The following is a 16,784-nucleotide window of genomic DNA, read 5'->3' as shown; positions in this document are numbered from 1 at the left end:
AAACAAATAATTTGCTTCTAATTGCTCCAAAAACAGCTACACAATTTAGGACTTTCACAGAACTGAGAGAGGAACATTAAGGGGATAAAAGGGATGGCGTTCAGTCATGTCCGACTCTCCATGACCCCATCTGGGGTTTTCTTGGCAAAGATAATGGAGTAGTTTGCCATTTCCTTCTCTAGGTCCTTTTACAGATGAGGAAACTGAGGTAAACAGGGTGAAGTGACGTGCCCAGGGTCACACAGCTAGTGAGTGTCTGAGGCTAGATTTGAACTCAGGTCTTTCTGACTCCAGGCCAGTAAGCTGTATCCATTTGGGTGCTCCCTAGCTGCCCCAATAAAAGTAACTGAATTTAAACACTGATCAAGGGCCTACCACATGTGCTAAGTTCTGGGGACACAAAGAAAAGCGAAAGACAGCCCCTGTCCCCAAGGAGCTCAGGCTAATGAGGAAAACTGCATATAAACAGCCGTGTACAAACAGGGTCTATACAGGCTAGACTGGAAATCAGAAAGGGAAGGCGCCAGCATGAAAGGGGACCCAGAAAGGCTTCCAGGAGAAGGGAAGGTTTCAGTTGGGACTTGAAGAATACTAGGGAGGCAGGAGGTGGGGACGGGAAAGGAAGAGCATGCCAGGCACGTGGGATGGAGCTGAGAGGGAGCACTTGTGAGGAACAGCCAGGACGCCAGTGTCCTTGTCCTTGAACAGTGTCGGGGAGTAAGGAGAAAAAAGACTGGAAAGCCTGAAGAGGGTGGCTAATTTGGCATTCAGCGCCTGAATGCCAAAGAGAGCCCTCTGGATTTGCTCCCGAAGGTGACAGGGAGCCACAGGAGATTACTGGGTAGAAAAGTGAAACGGCTGGACCTGAGCTTTAGGAAAATCACTCTGGTGGTTGAATGGACGATGGACTGGAGCTGGGAGAGAGTGGAGACAGGCGGACCCCGTCCCCCTCCCCGCCAGCAGCCAATGCAATGGTCCACGTGGGAGGCGATGAAGGCCTGCACCAGGGGGTGACACTGTCAGGGGAGAGAAAGGTATATGTATATTCAAGAGGTGTTGCAAAGATGAACTCGAGGGGCCTTGGCAACAGACTGGAAGTGGGGGGTGAGAGAGAGTGAGGAGTTAGCTTGTGAGTCTGAGGGACTGGGAAGATGGTGGTACGTTCTGCTTTAACAGGGAAGAGGCAGGGGAGGGCTTAACAGAAAGATAAGGAATTCGGTTTTGGACAGGTTGGGTTTAAGATGTCTCCAGTTCAAGATGTCCAAGCTGGAGACACAAGTCTGAAGGTCAAGAAGGAGGTTAAGGCTGGAGAAGCCATTTTCAGACTCATCAGCATAGAGACAGTAACAGCTAAGTGGCACCACAGTGCACAAGGCGCCGGGCCTGGAGGTAGGAAGACTCAACTTCCTGAGTTCAAAATCCAGTCTCAGACTTGCAGTAAGTCACTTCACTGCCTCAGTTTCCTCATCTGTAAAATAAGCTGGAGAAGAAAATGGCAAACCTCTCCAGTATCTCTGCCAAGAAAACCCCAAATGGGGTCCTGCAGAGTCAGACACAACAGAAAAGGAAAAGACCCAGCAGAGAGGCCTGTGGGACACCCAGTTAGTAAACGTGACCTGAGTGAAAATCCAGCCAAGGAGACGAACCTTGTATGTCATAGAATACCCTGAGAAGCTGTTTTAAGTATTTTTACAAGCAGATAAATATTTTCAGAAACTGTCTCTGGCATTTCTTTTACAAGTAAACAGCGTAAATCCTACAATCCTAAAAAGTTGAGCTACATTAATGAGAAACATCGTAAGGAAAAAAACGTAGGGATGACACTGAGTAGGCCCTATGAGTGTTTACTGATTGACTGATTCTAACCGATAAAAGTGGCCCAGGAGCCACTTATCAGCTGGCTTCTCATCATCTTGCTCCTCCCTGACTTCACCCCTCAAAATCACCTTAAGGCTCAGAGGCAAAGTGATGAAAGGGGACTGAAGTCAGGAAGGCCTAAGCTCAAATTTAGCCTTAGCCCACTATTAGTTGTGTGACTCTGGACAAGTCACTTAACCTTGCTTGCCTCAATGTCTTCAACTGTAAAATGGGGAAAATAATAGTGCCTACCAAACCATGGTGGTTGTAAGGACCAAATGAGGTAAATGCTTAGCACGCTACCTGGTAGCACAGTGGGCATTTAATAAATGCTTGTCTCCTTTCCTCTCTTCCTTTGTCTGTCTCTCTCTTGCCTTTCCTTCCTTCCTTCCACTCTCTTCAATTTAGAGAAAAGGAAAACTGAAGACCAGAGAGGTTCAGTGAGTTTCCCAAGGTCACAGAGCAAGTGCTGTAGGCAGGATGCGAATCCAGATTCTTTGATTTCAAGCCTAGTGCGCCCCCTCCCCTTGTCCTGCTCCCTCTCTCACACATTCACTGTTTCTTTCAGTACCTGATAATGGGGTTCATTTCACTCATCAAGGCCAAGTGGATGTTCTATTATCTTCTTAGTACCCTGAGACAGCAAATCCAAAATGGCAGAGTTCTGATGGCCAAATCTGAGCCCAAGGAAGAGAGGTGAGGATGCACCTTCCTTCCTCCTCCTTTGCAGAGGCGGAGGCCAATGGCTGGCCAACACTATGGACACCCCAGGGCTTGAGAATCACAAGAGTCAGCTGCACAGAATGGCTTTTTTCCTTTATTTTATTCTGTATTAAAAGAGAAGACTGGTTGAAAAAGAAAGACCATATCCAGAAATGAAGATTTTATTTTAAAGAACAACAGCAAACACAGAGCTGCTCATTTAGTTGAGGCCTCTTCAGGGGCTTCGGGATTTCTTTGTTGGGAGAGTCCAAGCCTCCGTGCTCACCTCTTGCCCCACCTTGCCCTGAATCCCTGGGATCTGGAGGTCCACTTCCCCCTTCCCCTCTGCTTCTCTATCACAACTCTGAACCAAGTGGGGGCCACACCAAGGCCTCTCCCCAGCCCTGTGATCCTGTCCACATCTACCCCAGCAAGCAATTCCTCCTGACTGGTCAGCATCGGGCCCACAACAGGACTCTGCACTGCTTCCTCTACATTCCGAAGGTTACAAGTGGAACGAAAGCAAAGCAAGATGAGGTGCTGGGATTCGGGCAGCGAGAGAGGCCAGCACAGACGCCCACATCTTTCAAATCTCCATAATATGGCACTTGGGGTGCCATGCAACAGGGATCACTTTCTTCAACAAAACTGCCTTTAATTTGTGCCTCCACTGCTCCTCCCAATCCTGGAGACATATTTAACACAACATGCCCAAAGGGGAAGGGAAGGGAAGACACATTTATGTAGTGCCCTCACTGGGCTGAAAGCTTGACAAATATTATCTAGGTGATCCTCACAACAATCCTGGGAGGTATGGGCTGTTAGGACCCCCATTTTGCTGTTAAGGAAACTGAGGTAAACAGAGGTTAAGTAACTTGCCCAGGGTCACATGGCCAGTAAGTGTCTGAAATTAAATTTGAACTCAGGTCTTCCTGACTCTATATCCAATACCCTGGGCACTTGGGTGCCACCTAGACTCATGCCCTCTCCCCTTAAACCCTGACCTTTTCTAAACTTCCCTATTCCCACCCAGTGCATTAGCATCCTTCCAGTCCCCGCACTCCTTCACACCACACAGACAAACTCCTGACAGATCCTGCCTTAACAACACGTCTCCACTCATCCCACGACCATCTTCTCATCTTGGTCACTGCCACCAGCAGTGGGGCGTCTCCTCACCTCATCTCTCTCCAGGCCAGTCCAGCCTACGTTCTGCTGCCTGAGTAATGTTCCTTAAGCACAGACCTGTCCACCTAAGTCCCCTACTCTCGTGGCTTTCTCTCACCTCTTCTGTTTTGCTTTTACAGCTCTCCGAAACCTGGCTTTAGCCTACTTCTCAAGCCTCACTGGGCATCATTCCCCTCCTCCCAATTAAACTGGACTTCTCTGTGTTCCTCACACACCACAGCCCATCTCCCACCACCAGGCCTTTGCACTGGCCATCCTCCAAGACTGGAAAGAAATCCATCCTTAACTCAATTCACGGAGCCCCCTCTTCCTTTAAAAAACTGCTCCAGCATGTTCTGCACGAAGCTGGCCCCTCTTCCCAAACTACCTAGCGTTAACTGTTCTATACACATTTCCATTTGCTCCTTTTCTGCTGTATTTTTATATTACTTATTGTTTCTCCTCTTCACATGTAAGCCCACTGAGAACAGGGGCTGTTTCCTTCTTTGTACATGTACCTCCAGTGTCCAGGACAGTGCTTGCAGGGCACAGGTGCTCAGTAAGTCATGGACTGACTGGCTGGTTAACCTGCTTCGGAGCCCTGGGGTGGAGGGGTCTGGGGCCCCAGGTTTCAGTACTGTCGCCTTGCTTCCATCCAGGATCTTGAAGATCTCAGGGTCCCTCTATTACTCATTCTTCTTGCTCAGTGGCTACACGCAGGCAGTTTTCAGTGTAAGGCTCTTCTGAGCACCTTCGTAGGACTTCAGGGAAAAATCACTTTGGACCAGGCAGAGGCATGCTCCTTGTCAGGCTCCAATGACAGCCTGCTTGTAAAATGATTCTTAAACCTCAAAGCCCTATATACAGGGCATCCCAAAAGTCTCAAGGCAGCTCTAAGCTGGTAAAGCCCTCGTGTTGTCCTGATTCCGTGACACCATCAAGCCCTGGAGGAGGCCTCCCAAGGACTGGAATCTGGAAGACACCCCCCCCCCAACCCCTGAGAGAAGCAACTGTTGTCACTGTCACCATGCAGAGCAAACGAGAGAGTGAGCGGGCTGGATGCCTGTGTGGGGAAATCCCTTAGGGAAATTCCAAGCCCTGTGTTCTAAGGAAAACTGTGGCATTCAATGGCTAGCTGAAACTTCTTTCCTCATTCCTGTCTTAAGTGAGAGTGAAGAAGTTCTCTTTTCACTCAGAGCTGACATTTCCACAGCACCTGAAAGTTTGCCAAGCATCTTACATGTATGACCTTATTTGATCCTCCCAACAACCCTGTGAGGTAGAGCACAACCAGCCACACTGACAGGCTCGTTCCTTGGCCCTGGCACTCCTGGAAGCCCGCAGGCCACCTGACACCCCAAGGCCAGCTTTCTCCCCGATCCCCTAGGCTGTCACTCTCATTCTTGACATCAAGAAAAAGTGAGCACACTCCAAAGTCTCTCTTCCAGCCGCTCCCCACGGTTACTAGGGAACCAGAGGCCCAGAACAGACACCAGACGTGGATCCCAATCTAGGCACAAGGTCCAACATGAGGAAGCAAGTGGACTGGAACATGCTGGGGAAAGACAGATCTTCCAAGGATCCCACAATGCCTGGTTGACAAAGCAGAGCTTTTAAAATCAATCTTCTTCCAGAATATAAAGCAGATTCAAAAGAATTCAAAAGAAAAGTTTCATCCAGCACAGTATGAAAAAGTCAAAGAAACATACTGATGAGATTAGGAGAAGTAAATCAAGTCCACAACTCCCTACAGCAAGGTTTTCTCAAGTGGTACCTTAGGGGGTGTGCACAGAAGATATCAAAGGGAGAGGTCATGGCGTATGGTGGATAGGGGGACAACCTTGGAGCAAAAAGGCCTGGCTGATGTCCCACCTTGGACATCTACTGGCTGCAAATAACCTGAACCCCAGCCTTAAACCTAGCAAATCTGTCAAAATCCTCTGTGCCCCTGTTCAACCAAAGATGTTTCCTTATCCAAAGCATGTTTCCATCAAAGCATTCCCCCTATCCCAAGGAAATCAGAAGTTCAATCTAAAAAAAAAAAGTTAACCTAGTTTGAATTAAGGTACAATACAATCTCAGAAGATTCAACACTGCAGCCAACACAAGAGAAAGACAGATTCTAATTATGTACACTACGGCTCACTGTCAACACTGACCAGCGGGAAAGACACGGGGGGGGGGGAACACGTTCTCATCAAGGACGTACGGAGACGGCTGGAGAAGAGGCAGGCAAGCAAGTTTAGTGGCAGGAGACAGAGAGGCTACAAGACAGCCACAGTGCTGCCCTGGTAGCCAGAAAATAGTCAAGACCCAAAAAGTCTTCAGGACCTTGGGTAGCTCCTCTATGAAAAGGAGGAGAAAGGACAGGAAGTGATTTACACTGGTCACGGGATCACTAACACAGTTTTACAAGACAGCAATGTCTCTTCTATTGTCAGAAAGAGCAATGATACAGAGAGACCTGCAAGCATGAGAGAGGGATGGGAGAGGGAGTTTAGGTCACCAGATTCAGATCCAGAGTAAGTACTGGATTTGGATTCAGGAAGTCCTACCCTGTAACTTACAATCTGCTACCTTTGGAAAAGCGACTTTACCAGTTTGGTCTCAGTTTCCTCATCTCTAAAATGAGAGGGTGACCTCTCCCTTGAGTTAGTAAGTCTAAGAGCTCATGGCCTACTCAGTGAGGTAAGAGGTAACATCATCTCTTAGAAAGGTTAATACAATTACCGATTTGACAAGAAAGAGGTTTTCAAAAGGTCCACGTGGGGAACGACTCAGAGAGACAAGGAATAAAATAACATTTCCTGAATGGCAGCAAAGCTCAGCTGAAGATGTGCCCATAAATTCACATCTCTCTCCTCATAAACTACCACACTCATGTGAGCCCTCAAGGTAAAAAGATAGAAACGAATTGGATTTTGGGACTTATACCCACTAACACTAGCAGTCGGCAACCAGGAACCAAGCGCAGAGAAATCAAATGGTGCCGACTGGGGGGGGGGTGCCTGGTCAGTCTCAAGAGGAACAGAATTCCAACTCTGAGCTGGCTGCCGCTCGCTGCCCAGACAACCTGATCCTTACCTGTAAAACGAGCAAGTTGTAGGAGGTGCTCTGCAAAGGCCTCTCACTCCACGTTTGGAAGAGCTGAGGGAGTTCTCAGGTGGCCACTGTCTCCTCTTCTACAGGCCTTCTATCTAAACAGAGACAGGTCAGATACCCCACTGTGGTTTCCAGCCACAAGGACGGAGTTTCCCACAACGGCTCGAGGGCTAGCAGCACTGCTTCTCTGTGGGTCCACTATAAGTTAATGAAACCCAGGCTGGCACTGGGGCTGTTTCTCCTAAACTGCTCAACTAGACATGAGTTAAGTGTCAGCTTCCACAAATCAGGAGCTGTCCAAACCTGGGCGAGTCACTTAATCTAATCCTCAACTTCCTGAGCAGAAAACTGAGGCTGGTACATAAAGCACCTGCAAACCTGAGAGAACTCAGCACCTGGGGCCCAGGAGAAAGTGCAGCTTTGACCTAATTAGCCAAAGCCCCTTCAAGGTAAGACAGAGCATCAGCAAGACTGATCCACAGCCAACTGCCTCACCAGGCTCTTGGCAAATCCAGGCATTTCCCACCAAAGCCAACAGTCAATAACCCTTCTAGCTAAGGAACACACTTCATTATCACTGTGGAAAAGCTGTGGCAAAAAAAAAAAAGGTATCCGAAAACTCCGGCAAAGACCCCAGAAGTCTGCTACTGCTCCAAGTGCAAAATGCCCGAAGTTCATTCACACAGCCCCTTAAAAGATGGCACTTAACTGGATGACATCACTGTCTGCCCAGGCGACGTCCAGGCCACTCAAAGCAGCAGCCAAGCAGGAAGTCAATCCCACCTAAGCTGTTGTTCCAACCCGCCCCCCCCTTCGCCTGCACGGGGAAATCACCATCTAGAGCACTTTTCTGTCAGGACTGGTGGATATGCAGCACTAACACCGACTGTGCTGGGCAATAACGAAGACGGACGAACTACCACATTCTCTTTACCAGACAGACACAGCAAAGCAGCCAGGTTTCATGTGCCCGACGCTTGAAATTCTACAACTCTCAAGGACAAAATCCAATAAGAGTGACATCAAACAACAGTCACGTGAGGGACACCTATGGAGAGGAAAGTCAGTGGACCACCACTACCTGAAGACTTCGTGAAAACAACAGGGCCAAGTGCCTCTGAGTGGATGGGTTTCCTTATTATCAGCAAAACAAAAATAATCAAAAACAGCAAAACTTCTACTGTCCCTGAGCTCATTAATGCAAACTGAGCAAGAGCAGCCCAAGGGCACTACCTTCCCCCCAGTTTTTAACAAAACACTCTCTAATTCTTGGCTTCCCATTGTGGTCCAATTTCTAGTCATTCTATGACCCCTGACCAAGTCCACTTCAAGGGATAAAGGCCCTGCCTTACAGAAGTCTAAGGAACACAAAATTATCTGACTAAGAACAAAGCGTGTGCTCTGGCAATTCATTTATTCTCTCCTGGCTTCATACATAGAATGAAGCTAAATTAACTTATCTCTATGATCCCCAGCAGCTCTTTATGAATCAAACCTAATACCTTCAACAAACATGTTACAAGCCTATCATACACGGCACTCTGCTGGGCACTGGGGCTACAGAAAGAATAAAGATGGTGACGATCATAGTAACTGTAGTAGCAGGAGGAGCAGGAGGAGGAGGAGGAGGAGTAACAGTAGTAGTAGGAGTAAGAATCGCTAATGTTTATGTAATGCTTACTACGCACAGCACTTCGCACTCATTACCTCAGTTGAGCCTCACAACCTTGGATAGCAGCTGCTGCCATCATCGTTACTATTGTTATTATTACTGAAATGGAAGCAGCCCATTCCCCCAACACGGAGCTGCCTTCCATTCTACTCGCAAGAGACAACAAGGACGCAGCTAAGTAAATACAGAGCAGGGAAAAAGCAGCAGCAGTAACTTCACAAGGACAAGAGCACTAATGACGAGGGGAGGGGAGGGAGAGGACAGGCTTGAATCAAGCCTTGGGTCAGAAGCTGGCTGAAGGGATCCCCAGAAGCAATGACGAGGAAGAGGCTCACGGTCGAGGGTTCGAGGGTTCCTTGTACAAAAACAGATGAAATACCTTTGCAGGGGACGAGTAGGTAGCCAACTAGTATGAAAGCAACTACAGGAGGTGAAGGGGAAGGCAATGGGATAAGTCAGCTGGAAAAGCTCTAAATGCCAGGCTGAGTTTCTATACATTACCAACAAAACCCAGCAGGAAGAGATGGAAAGAAAAATTACATTCCAAGTAACTACAGAAGGTATACATATTTGGGAAGTCACCTATTGAGACATGAGCATGGAAATGTATGGATACAACTACAAAATACTCCGTACAGAAATAAAGAACAGACCTAAAATAAACTGGAGAAATATTAAATGTCTATGGTTGGGCTGTGCCAACATAACAACAATAAATTATGTAAATTAATTTACTGCAACATGCTAATCAAGCTACTCAAAGAATTACATCATAGTGCCAGAAAAATAATAAACTCCTCTAAAAGAACAGAAGATCAAGAATCTCAATAATGAAATAATGAAAAAAGTGTGAAGGAAAGGGACTTAAATAGTTTCAGATTTCAAAAAATACTACAGAGCAGTAATCATCTGGTATTAGTTAAAAAACAGTAAAATTCACCAGTGGGACAGATGAGAACAAGACCGAGAAGCAAACACGTGAGAAGAGTGGTCCAGAGACCCAAAGATCTACCTGCTAAGGAAAAGCCTCATTATTCGACAAGAATTGCTGGGAAACCTGGAAAGCAATCTGGTAGAAATTAATTTTAGACCAATATATCATGCCATATACCACAATAAGTCCCAAATGGATACATGACTTAGACAGTTATAAAAAGACTACTATATTTAGCAATTACAGGATCACTGGTAACCTTATAAAGAACCATTTAAAGCCAGAGATGGGTTTAGACACCAGATTCCTACAAGAAAGAAATAAGTGAGGAAATAAGGAAACAGAGACAAGTAAAGACAATCCTTTCTAAGAGTTTGGCCAAAGAGAGGGAAAAGAGATCTCCCCTCTTATGTGTTGTCACCCCCCCCATTAGAATGTAAGCTCCTTAAGGGCAAGGACTGTCTGTACGAGTATTTCCAGCACTTAGCACAGTACCCGGCACATAGTAGGGTGCTTAATTAAATGCTTGCTGACTTGGAAAACAGCTGGAGGAAATGGCAGGTCCCTGTTAAGATTAGATAAACCTGTGCAGAGCCTGCTTAGTATGGCTACATGACTTTGTCCAGACGACTTCAGCATCATGGAGTTAGGGGCAGGGCTAAGTCAACCATGTACTTTTCCCCCAAGGAGTTCAGTACCTGGATCGCTCTTCCACTCTGCACCCCCCAAAACCCTTTCATACCTGGGCACCTCAGCATGCATAGCCCCCTGAACCTCCTCACCTCTTCTTTCATCAAGCTTCAAAACTTTCTTCCCCTCCCACTTCACCACACTTCAGCCTCTCCCTCCTAAAACTCCACCTCCATTATCCAGAATTCTGAAATTCTGCTGTCCCTCCAGACGTCTCTGTGCATGCCCTAAGCCAGTTCTCTGTCTTGACCACAACCTCCAACCTAACTCTGCGGCTGACCAGCTCAACCATATACCATAAGCTAGCCCTGAACCCCTTGCTCAATTAATGATACCCTGCAAAACCTCAACCCTGAATTATTCCCACCAGGAACCCTCCCCATTCCAGATATCCACTGTTAATCTAGAGGTTCCTGAATGACAGTGGTCAAGTGGAGAGGGAGGGATGAGGCAGACAAACATGAGACTATAGCGAGAGAGAAGAGAATATCTGACCCTAGCCCAACAATGACTCTGAAGCACTACAGTGTGAGGGGAATGGAAGCTGCAACTTTGCCCACTAAAGGATGGAGAGTGATCAGCTGATAGCTCCCTAAAACCACAAAGGAAATGTGGAATTACAAAATAAGCTCTTTCAGATCAAGATAACCACAAGAGATGGCAAAATACCTGGGTGGTACAATAGTGTACCTATTAAAATCTGACGATTCTAGGTTAAGGTCCTGGAGAAAAGTCAAGTAAAACCAGGATAGCATTTTTGTGCTGGAATGGACCCCAGAAATAATCTAAACCAACACCCTCATTTTACATAAGGAAACAGACCTTGACAGCGACTTGCCTGGGGTCTCTTCAATGCCCATAAAAAGCTTACTTCATCATAATATGGAGTCAAACTGAGACTTAGAAATTAAAGTTCCACATTATACTAAGGGCACTGAGGAGAAAGACTGGGGTGGGAGGGTGCAGGCGGGAAGGGTATATGGATAATTTCTATAATCCTCTTTTTTGGGAGACTAAGCAAGCACTCAGCTGTCAAAGGAAGTCCACAGTAAAAGCAAGCCTAAAGCTATAGAACAGCAATGTGGACTGTTGGCAAACCAACTGTGTTATCCAACTCTTGACTCCATTTGGGGTGTTCTTGTCAAAGATCCTGGACTAGTTTGCCATTTCTTTCTCCAACTCATTTTACAGATGAGGAAACTGAGACAGAGTAAAGGGACTTGCCCAGGGTCACACAGCTAGCAAGTGTCTGAGGCCAGATTTGCACTCAGGAAGGAGTCTTCCTGACGCTAGGCCCTGGGCTCTGTGCACTGTGGCGCTCCCTAGCTGCCCAAACCAACTGTGTAGCTGAATAAACCGCCATGGCTTTGAGGCCCCAAGCATCAATGTAGCCAGCACGTGGGACATCATGATGACAAGGGCACAACCCTGTGGGCGTCACCAGCCCTTTCTCCTCACAACCAAGACAGAAGACAGAGAGAAAGGCACCAGGACTTCCAGGCAGGACCCCTGGAGCTCTGGACACCTAATGTTTCACTGAAAGCAACGTCTGCCTCACCAACAACTCAAAATGCTCGGGCTCTGTTTAGGCCCAAGTTACAGTAATTAATGACTTGCCTTCAGGCCCCTTGCTGGAGGAATCCCATTTGATACCCTATTCGATAGCGCACAGGTAAGCCAGCCTCACTGCAGTAGCCCGGCACCATGAGGGAGAGAGAAGAGACAGGAGGCAGCATGTGCCACTGATGGGGCACTAACGACGGACCCCTAAAAGGCCCTGGACTTTGTCGGGTCCCTGGTGTTCACCTGAGGCTCTAATCCTTTCAACTGCATTGTGGCTTTGACCCTGCCCCACTCTCCAACTGTTACTTCAAACCTGGCCCAGCCCTTCCAGGTCCTCTTCCATCACCTCCCAGTCACCCCAAACTATTGGCCAGACTATAAAAAGCTCAGTCTTGTCTATCAAATTGCTCAGATTCTTAAAATCTGGCCAATAGCGCAGAATCACTAGGAATCTCGCTCACCTCAATCAGTGTCATAATAAATCTTATCTCTGGCTGAAAGAAGGCTTGGGTCAAATTCATTCAAGACAGGATCTGCACTGCCTGCCCTTGAATTTCAGGATCCCGGTACCCCTAGTCCTCAGCACTAGGGCAGTCCTATGACCACCAGCACAGCCCCTCTGGCCCACATGGAGACAGTCCAAGAACCCAAACCAAGAGCCCTGGGAAGAGCAGTCTGGCTCAGCTCCCACAGCCAGCATCGAAGGAAGCAGGCGCTCTGAAGAGGGGTTGCACCCCCAGCACTCACACTGCATGCAGGCTATCCCTGCAGCCATCACAGGGAGGAGAGACCCTTGTGGAGACAATCTCTGACAAATGTTCCTGCAGAGTAGTGACCGCCCCCACTCACCTACGTGTGCCCCAGGCCTCAACGCTCTGCGCCTAGTCAGCACTTAAATATAAACGTGCTTTTCTTTGTTCATTCATTCAACAGCCTCCTAAGGGTCTTTCAGCCTGGTCTCTTTCCACACCAACCCCTCAACTGAGCTGCCAAACTGATGATCCGGAAGTACCTGACAGATCCCACTGCTCCTCTCCTCAGCCCCCAACGGCTCCTAGGAAGGAGTCCTCACTTCCTCAGGCTCAACACCAGTTCCTCCTAATGGCAGATCCAAGCCCTTGCCCATCCTCATCACACTCTCCTGGGTATCTCCTAAAAGAGAAAGCCCAGGACTGGACACAGGAAGGCCCTCACACCCCAATCCTGACGCAGTCTGGGCCGGGGCCGAAGAGAGCAGCACTCCCAGCCTGACTGGGCCAATGTAATCTGCATTTCTCAGTGCATCAACACAAATATGCTGTAGATTCGCACTGTGCTCCCACAGGGTCCCACCAGGAAAGCAGGGAAACCAGGAAAAGAGGCAGATATAAGAAGCTGATGAGTTCCGTTTTAGACACGCCAGGTTTGAGAAGCCAGTAGGGCTTTTTGGTAGAGATGTCCACCAAACAATGGAAATACTAGGGGAGAGCTCAGGGAAGAGCCCAGAGCTGCATATACAAGGCTTGAAAATCACTTTGCCTGTGCAAGACGATCCCTGAAGTCCTAGGAGTAAGTGATCTGCAGAGAAGACAGCCAAGGACAGAACCCTGATGGACACTCACACTTAGAAGGGGTCAAGGCAAAGGAACAGACAGACAAGTAAGAGAACCAGTCAAGGACAGTGAGCACTGTCCTAGAGGCCAAGGGAAGCAAATTTATCAAGAAAATGGAGTTCTACAATGACAAATGTTACTGAAAGGAGCAAAAAGAGGGGGTCTGGAAAAGGCCTGAAGATTTAGCCACTGAGAGGCAAGGGGAGTAAATTCAGTCAGCACAGGGGACACAAAAGTAAACGCTAACCCCATGTCTTCAGGTTAACGATCAATACCCAATGCAGGAACACCTTTTGTGGCTGGCCTTGGCTGGATATTGTATGAACACATTTTAAAATAAACCCATAAGCCACAAACAGTGTCTACCAGAGTCGGATGGTGGCACTTTCTCAAGCACTGGGGTCAAACTTAAGTAGAGACTGATACCCACTGTCACAAACTGACTCGGAAAACCACAAACGAACAGAACATTGTATCGTATCTTCATTTACCTTGGTAAACATTGCCCGATTACTTTCTGGCTTCAGTTTCGACTCTACTGGCCTAGAGCCCTAGTAAGTGACTTGCTCAGCATCACACAGGTCAGGTGTGGGCCTGGAACCCAGGGCCTCCAAGGCCATGCCACCATACTGTCATCAGTAAAGGAGAGGAAAGGGTTACTGCACATCTTGGAGGGACAAAAAACAGATGCCTAGAGGACACTGAGGAGTGAACTGCATTGTGAGGAAGTAAGCCAATTAACAATGAAAGAGAGAGGGCAGAAGGGTTAGGAAAACTCTTTTTTAAAGATCATAGGAAAATACTCCAGGTTTAGAGTAGGAAGGGACCAAAAAGATTATTCAAGTTGAAACTCATTTTACAGATAAGGAAACGGAGTCCCCGAGAGGTTAAAGCAAATTGCCCAAGATCACTCAAGCGGCAGAACCATAATCACACTCCAAATTCTCGTTCCAAATTCATCATTCTTTTCAATACGACATTTCTCCTCTTAACACTTGGGCAGGCCTGAGCATGTCTGTAGACAGTAACAACCCCCACCACCGCTGATAATGTGCCAGGCACTATGCTAAGGGCTGAGAATGCAAAAAAAGGAACCCTGGCCTCAAGAGGCTTACAAACTACTGAAGGAAAAGGGGACACAGACTGCAGGGACAATCAGTCAACTAGCATTTATTAAGCACCTACTATGTGCCAGTCACTGCAGAAAGGCAAAACACAGGCCCCACTCTCAAGGATCTCCCAATACACTGTGGGAAATGCCAAGGGCTTCATAAACACTGCTGGACTGAAGGAACGAATGCCAGTCCTGTTAAAGCGCCTCCTCTGGACTGAGCATCTGGAGAGGCAGCCCCTCCACCCCAAAGTCTGACAAAACACATGAAAGGGGACTCTGTTCCCCCTCCCTTAAGAACAGGCCCTTCCTCGAACCCCCAACCTCAAGCTGGGGTCGCTTTGTACTAAGCCCAAGAAACAAAGCAAGCAGCAGAGTCAAGGACGCAACACCGCTCTGTTTGTTTCTTTGTTTTTTAAATAAATTCTGCTCCCTAGGTAAGCAAGGTCAAATGAAAGCCCCCGGCTCCCCAAGACACCCCCAATGCAATCTTCTTTCAAGATGTCCTCCAAGTCTTGCTTTTTGTCTTAGTTCTACCTAAATGTGAGCTTATATTCCATTAACACATGAAGAGACACGTCTAATGGGCACAGAGGGAGGAAGAGAATTTGGAACTCAATATTTTTAAAAACGGAATGTTTAAAAAAAAAACTAACCAGCAAAGAACATGAAGTAAGCGTCTCTTCGTCTCCAGACTGCTGCGTCTCACCACGCCCATCACTATGCTAACTCTGCCTTCCCTGCCCTGGAGTCCCGGACTCTCCTTCCGCTCCCTCCAGCTTGGCCCTGGAGCTGACCTGCCCAGACGCACACGAGGGCCTCCGCCTACGAACTGGCTGGCAGCCTCTGCTGGGGAAAAGAATACTGGCCTGGGAGAATGGGCACCAAACAGTCGTACCGGAAGTGTGTGATGTTACCCAGTGATGTCACGCCAGGACCGCCAGCAGGGAAACCAAACGGAAGTGCATGTTGGTATGGGCCTGGTCCTCTTCTGAAATCAAAGGCAGCAGAGTTTAAATCTGGGCTTTTCAACACAGAGTGCGACTTGGGGAAAATCACTGAAACCTCACCAGTCCTTAGATTCCTCACCTGTAAAACTGAGGAGGGGTCACTCCAATTCCAAAGTCTACCCCTCTGTTTATGCCCAGGAGCCCACTCCCTTCCTTGCCTTTCGAATCAATCTTCTCATCCTCATCTTCAGTTCTCTCTATAGTTACCAACACTACCTTTAGCCTCGTCTGGCCCTCTACTGATTAATCTGAGGTGGTTGTTTTTTTTTCCTTTACAGCCAAATAGCCAAATTCCCAGAAAAAGTAAGCTCTACAAACTTCCACACTCATATCCCAAACCCTTAAGACTGGTTGTTAAAAAACTACAAGCAAGTATTCTGTGCAGTTCCCCAGGCAAGGCAACAAGGAGCCAAATAAAAAAGCAAAATGAAAGAGTCCCAGTAAAAAGAGGAGCACAAGACAAGGGAGAGCGGGAGAGGCTTCCCACAGGCAGTACTCTAGCAGCTAAAAAAGAACAGGAATCAAAAAAGCCGGACTCGGAGAAAGCAGTTTTTAAGGGGATTTCGTTTGGAGTTTTCCAAATTTGTTTTAACCCACCCAAACAGAGGTTACTGACTGCTGGTTAACATGACAAAAAAGGAAAAGGAGAAATGCTGGAGAGGATGTGGGAAAATAGGGACCCCACTGCACTACTGGGGGAGTCATGAACTGGTGTAACCACTCTGCAGAACAACGTGGTACTACGCCAGAAGTCTATAAAACTGTGCACACCCTGTGACCCAGCAATACCACTACTAGGTCAGTGTCCCACAGAGATCAAAGAAAAGGGAGAGGACCCAGCCGCATAAAAATATTTATAGCAGCTCTTTTTTGTGGTGGCAAAAAACTGGAAATTGAGGGGATGCCAATTAATTGGGGAACAGCTGAACGATCTGTAATATACGATTGTGGTGGATGGTTTCAGATAACCCGGGGAAGACTCATATGGATTGATGCAAAGTGAAGTGAGCAGAACCAGGAGAACGTACAGACGCAGCAGTACTGTGGGATGATCCACTGTGAAAGACTGAGCCACTCTGATCAAGACAACAATCCCTGACATTCCAAAGGACCCACGACGAAAACCACTCTCCTCCTCCAGAGAGAACCGATGGACTCTGAGTGCACATGGAAGCAGACTTTTTTACTTTCTTTATTTTTCTTTTCTTTGCAATATGGAAATATATTTTATATGACTTCACATGTATATTGCATGTGGGGGAGGAACTTGAGAAAGAGAATTTGGAATTAAAAAAATAAAAAGAATATTGAAAATAAATTCTAAATGGGGATGAGAGAAGGGACAAAGGTTACCCATAACCATTAAGTGCTAAGGGGCCCTGTA

At 47.3% G+C, this 16,784-nt stretch overlaps 1 protein-coding gene across 11 annotated transcripts in view; it reads right to left on the bottom strand.

Moving 5' to 3' along the window:
• PPP6R3 (protein phosphatase 6 regulatory subunit 3) overlaps nucleotides 1–16,784 on the bottom strand; it is a 102,208-nt gene that overhangs the window by 68,008 nt on the left and 17,416 nt on the right. Inside the window, exon 3 of one of the 11 annotated variants that reach the window (XM_020967934.2) lies at nucleotides 6,811–6,923. The exons of the other annotated variants lie outside the window; for them this stretch is intronic. The gene's annotated coding sequence lies outside the window, so the exon portion shown is untranslated. The remainder of the gene's footprint in view (nucleotides 1–6,810; nucleotides 6,924–16,784) is intronic. 11 annotated transcript variants of the gene reach the window in all.

The sequence above is a fragment of the Phascolarctos cinereus genome, unplaced genomic scaffold (genome assembly GCF_003287225.1).
Source record: "Phascolarctos cinereus isolate Bilbo 61053 unplaced genomic scaffold, phaCin_HiC Scaffold_9;HRSCAF=440, whole genome shotgun sequence".
NCBI lineage: Eukaryota > Metazoa > Chordata > Mammalia > Diprotodontia > Phascolarctidae > Phascolarctos > Phascolarctos cinereus.
This window is presented reverse-complemented; position numbering and strand designations above follow the sequence as displayed.